The following is a 5991-nucleotide window of genomic DNA, read 5'->3' as shown; positions in this document are numbered from 1 at the left end:
CCAACAAGTCGTCGTGCGCGGTGTGCATGGAGCCGATGGAGTGGGTGGCGATGTCCCCGTGCGGCCACCGCGAGCCTGCGTCCGGTGCGCTGCCCGCATCCGCTTCTTCCACAACGACCGCCGCTGCTGCATCTACCGGTCGCACTGCGCCACCATCGTCATCACCAAGGCCAGCAGCACAGCTACGACGACCCAACGAGAACCAGGAGGAGGCGGCTTCCCGTTCCTCTGGCCGCCGCCGCCAGCCCGCGCCGGCGGCGTTCGGCGGGGCGCAGGGGCTGGTGGTGGGCGTCGACTACTGGTACCACCGCAGCATGGGCGCCTACTTCGACGACGTGTCTCAGTATCAGGAGATGAGCAAGGTCTGCATAGCAGCATCGTCGCTGACGAGCTCGACCAGCAACCAGCAACCAGCAACCAGCAGCAGCAAGCGTGAATGTGGTGGATGTCAATGAAGTATCGTCGTCTGCCCCAGACGCAAGACAAGCAGATGCTGCTGCTCCCTTGGAGTTGGAGCGGCCATTGTCATCTAAGGCTAGTAATTTGTATAGTAGCATACACATACACTATCTTTTATGTATTCATATAACTAACCTTGACCTGCATATGTATGTGTACTGCACTACGTGAAAAACAGTTTGTAGTAATAGTTTTTTTTAGGCGGTTGGCATTGGAGCAGCACCTACAGTAGCGTGTTCGGGCTCCAGCACAGCAGCCGCCCCTACAAATGGCACAGTAGGGACGGCTGGTAATACGAGCCGCCCCTACAAATACGTCGGGCCACTCTCTCCAACCCGAGCAAAAAAGGTCGGAAGGCCTTGGGCTCCTCTAAAAAGTTGCTCTACTAAGGGGGATGTTTTGATCTCAAATACTTTGGTGGAGAGGTTGTACAAAGTAAGAAAATGCTATTCCAAACCTTTATTTGAAGTTTTAATGGTTGGTTAGTGATCATAATTAGAGTTTTGATTTTCTCTCTCTTCTATGGTGCTTGAGCTTTGTATGAAGCAAATTAGACTCTAGTTTTGAAGCTATTAGTGTAAATTAGTTAGATAAATGAGATTACACCATTTATTAGTCGATCTTGCTTGATTTTAGTTGAAATTACACCCTAGTTTCATGTATGTTTCATGTACATATAGATTTAGATCTAGATCTAGGGTTTATTTTTTTAATTTTAATTTTGTAAATTTATGTTTCATGAAATTAGAATAGGGTTTGCATGAAAGGTAGTGGGTAAAATATTAATTGTTGCAAATTATTATCTTTGAAATTATTTATTTTAATTAATAAATATATATTTTTAATTATTTATTGATAAATAGGCCATTAATTAATTACCCTCTACCATGGTGTGTGTTTGATATGCTTCATGTAATTTTATTTTATATTTATATTTATATATATCTAAAGTATATAGAATTATTATCAAGTAATTAATTATTAATTTGATTCCTTTACATATATATCTGAATTAGTAGTCATTTAATGTATTTTCTTTGATTGTTGTGTTTTAAAAGATGGAGTACAGGAAGTCTTGGATGTATGGTTCGTTAAGGTCAAGGCAGGTTTCCGTAAAGAGATAGATAAATTTATTAAAGCCGCGGAGATGCATGCAACCATACAATCGGCGCTGGCACGGGCACGGCCATGCAGTAGCCCACGAGGCTGCCATGCTGCATACGTACGTATATATCCTATCGTCCTTTATAGGCGCCAAAACAATGGGCCTTTCACACCAATATATATATAATAAAGTAAAGTAATAATGGTAGGCACGCGAGGGCTTTATTCTCATTCCCTTTCCCTCCATCAGCGCTGTGTGGGTTCTCTCGTATATATATATCCTCAGAGCAGGCATATTGCACTGCGTACCGTACGTGTGCATCATCGCATTGCCGCGCTATATATCTAAGCTTTGCATTTGCCTCCCTTTTCCTCCGATGCTGTCTATATATATAGGGTTTGGACAGGCATGCATGTAGTCGGTCGTCATGGCGTTTCCACAAACAATGACGATGGAGCGAGGAAGAAGAAGGTTCACACAGATACGGAGAGAGTTTTGATGTCAGACGCGAATGGCGTGGCACGCCCTCTCTAGCTCGGCCGTGCGTGCTCATCATTCATCACGCTCAGCTGGTTTCCTCCATGGAGCTAGCTAGCTAGGGTTTACTTTGGTCGTGCCACGCTGTGTGCGTCCGATGCACCCTCTCTACTTACTACTTCCTAGTAGTAGTGTCGATAAGCATGCATGGAGCCAGAGACGGCGACGTTGTTCTTCAGGGAATTTTTATGGTCGTCCTTAAACCTTAATCCTTTGATGAGCTGTGTGTTATTATTACAGGTATGATACTTGATACAGCAAACCATATGTACTGTTTTCAATATAATTCCATTTCATCTATCTCCATGCATGGTGGTTGTTGATGTATGAGTGCATGTACGTAACTACTACGTACGTTGCTCCTTCACGAGGGATCAATATGCAAGCAGGTGAATAAATGGGCAATACCGCAATCGCCATGATTCTATAAATATGTCTTTCACAGAAGTATAGATTTTGCTATGTATCACTGCATCAAGTGATTTCTCAGAACATAGGATCAATTTCGCTCAAGGAATGAATGAACGAAACTTGCATTGGAGTTGGAGCTGAATTTGCATCACGGGGATCAATCGCTACGAACAAAGAGAACCGGGAAGCTAGCTAGTCTTGGTTCAACTATGCGTGCCTGGTACTAGCTGTGTTAAGGGTCTATCTGGATACCAGAGTTAATTGCTAGTTAACAAAAAAAGTTAATTAAAATTAGCACTAATGCATCTAAACAGAAGGATTAATAGGCGAGCTATTTTTCTTTGACCAAGTCTTCAGTTATTTGTTTGCAATCTAGCTAGCTAACCTCATCTAATTTAAACTAATTTTTAATCTAACTAGTATTTAGCCCTAACTTATTCAAACATACCCTAATCTAAGCTACGATCCTACTCCCTTTGTACCTTTTTAAATGTTATTCTCATTTATTGAGAAGTCAAATGTATTCAACTTTGAGTAAATATATATAAAATATTACTAAAATCTATGGTGCGTAATAAATATCATTAAATTAAATATTATATATATTTTAAAATATATTTATTTAGAGATACAAATATTACTAATATTTTTTATAAATCTAATTAAATTTAAGAAAATATGATTTACACCGAAGAGTTACCAACAAAGGCACTTGCGGATCTCCAAGCACCTACGGGGCCGGCTGCTTACACGCACTCAAAACAGCAGGAAGCCCAGTTGTTTGGATCATCAAACAGGCCAGGTACATGTACTCGGCCCAAATAGCCTGGTTCTTTCGTCTTCGTCCAAAGCTTCCGCCTCGTGATTGTGCATTAGGCATACCTTTTCTTTTCAGATAATTGCATAATTGGGCATACTTGATTGGCGAATGTCGTAAGGATATTCGTCAGAGACTGTAACTCAAAGACAGTAAATAAATGTATGAAGTAAATAAAACATATATATCATGTGAATGGTCCGAGTTATCTAATTAAAATAGTGGTTTACTGCTTATTTTTCTGAGTCTTCATTCGTTCATGCGTCGCGCTGGTTGTCTATATATGTAAAATACATATTTGCAAGCAACTTTTTATTGGAAACTACAACACTTGTTTCAAAGAAACAAATTGTTGGTATTCATCTCAGTTCAAGCATATGTACGTGAAACAAAAGAGACCATACACCGCAGCAACTTAATTGGCTCAGTTCCTGGTTACTACACAGCAAGGTGAAACAATTTGATCGTCCTCAGCTACGAGCAAATGTTTCAAAGACAAAAAAAAATTATTGGTGAGTTTGTTCGATCATCTGCATCTATGCGCTTCTATACCGAAAGAATTGTACAATATATTTTCGTTAGAAAATAATACCCCTTTATTGATGTTTAGAGTTCTTTGGGCGCATTCACTTGGACATGCATGGTGCGTATATATGGTACAAGATCGATCGAGACTCGAGGGGCCAAACTGGATTTCTCATCCTTCATTTCGCTAAAGAAAAACCATTTGGCACCGGAAGGATTTAACATACATCCCTCCCGTCGTCTCCCTGATCATGCATGCCGTTTAATTTTACGGCAGCAGGCAGCCTATGCCGGGACGGCAAGTGTTGGGCGTAAACGTACGTGTCGGCCTGCGTACAGCCGCAGCACCTGAAGACTGGAGAGCTAGCAGCAGTAACCTGAACACCTGATCTGACCGCCCTACTAGCAGCACGTAGGTTCGGCTTACCCTATATTCGACTTATTCGACTTTTTTTTCTTCCAGCCAGAACAGTGTTTTTCTCTCACAACAATTTAGCCGGAACCGTGTTTTTCAACCAGTTTCAGCCAAGTTTAAGACCAGAACGCGGCTGTAGTAGCAAATCCCAAACGGTGCACGCCTCTACTATCTAGCATTAGCAATCTAGCTATCTAGAAGCTTCCAATATAGGAGTAGAGTAGCTTCGTTCATCTCCTTCACCGATCTTTGTCCCATTCTACGGCGTGTCATCTCAGCACCATGCCGCGAGACGTGTCTTCACACATGTGTCACGACATGTGCCACAGCGATGCATGTATGGGCCATGATGAGACCTTATCTGTTGCATCCGTATAGGCTGCCGAGTGATGAGCATATATAGATCGTGATCGACAGCTAGCTAGAAAACGGATATGATACGAACGGATATAGCTGATATTATATTTGTTTTTATATTTCTGTTCGGATTCAATACGGATAGCTATCGGATACATATACGGATACGGATTATTGTCTCTGTTACGGATACGAATAATGAGTATCGAATACGGTATGAATCGAATTCGGAGAATGTCAGAAATAAATATCTATTCGGATATTGAGTAAAAACAACATTTATATATATCGTAGGTGCACTAACTATTACACCACTCTATGAGTCCAGAATCCATCTAGATTAAGCCATCCTAATCCACAAAGGCTAAAAGACCAAATGATTAAAGCTTCTAGTCCAAACCAGAAAGGAGTAAAGGACTAATGGATTAAAGTTTTTTTTTGATATAGTCTTGTAGATCCGTAGATGTTTTTTGTCCTAACTATGTCTCTTGCAATTAAGTGAGAAAGGATTAAAGGATTAAAGTTTTAAATTATATGCAAAAGATCGCTATTTTTTCAATTATGGCTCTTGCATGATGAATGGGAAAGGGAAATAGGGAGGGATTTATGGAGGTGTGGGATACGGATAAGGAAATGAGATTTTTTTTTTTTAGAATAGGAAATGAGATTTTATTGCTAATCCATTGTTTTGATGTGGCAAGGTTTGGGTTTGGGTTACAGCAGGGCCCACGTGTTTTTTTTTTGAAAAAAATGAATACCGGTCACATAACACCATACGGATCACCCATTCACCTTCACCCAGGCGGCCCGGCCCCAGCAGCTGGTTGCCCGGTGCGTCCACGCCTAGCGTCCAACGGCTCCGGGCCAAGCCTGCTTGGCGTGTTTGATTTCCTTCGGCCTGGCCGGCTGCCTGGCCTAGCCAGGCCAGAGTCCGGTCCAAATGGTACAAGCACGTATGTTTGATTACATGTTTCTGCAAAGCTGAGCTCTTTATGAGAATGTGTTTGTTTGGCTGTACAGAAGAGTATGGTAACCCCGAACTTAGAACATGGTAACGTTAGCACCCCCCACCCCAATATCGTCTTTGACATTTCATCGAACACATGCAGGGCGAGCGGCATGGAGAACGCGGACGTGCCCACCTCGGCCTCGCGGCGCCGGTAGGGACGAGCTCCATCCATGGCAGCGCCGGATTCCTGGCGTGCGGCTGGGGCCACCTGCCACTCGCCGTTGCCACCATGTAGGCCAGCACAAGCAGCGCTAGCTACCAGCAGGTGGCCGGGGCGACGTCGCGACTGAACTGGACCGGCAGCTGGTGGAGGTGGTGGGCGTGGGGCTCCTCTGCACCGTCATGCAGTGCGGCGA

The sequence above is a fragment of the Miscanthus floridulus genome, chromosome 10 (genome assembly GCF_019320115.1).
Source record: "Miscanthus floridulus cultivar M001 chromosome 10, ASM1932011v1, whole genome shotgun sequence".
NCBI classification, from domain to species: domain Eukaryota; kingdom Viridiplantae; phylum Streptophyta; class Magnoliopsida; order Poales; family Poaceae; genus Miscanthus; species Miscanthus floridulus.
The sequence above is the reverse complement of the archived record's forward strand: the minus strand, read 5'-3'. Positions refer to the sequence as shown.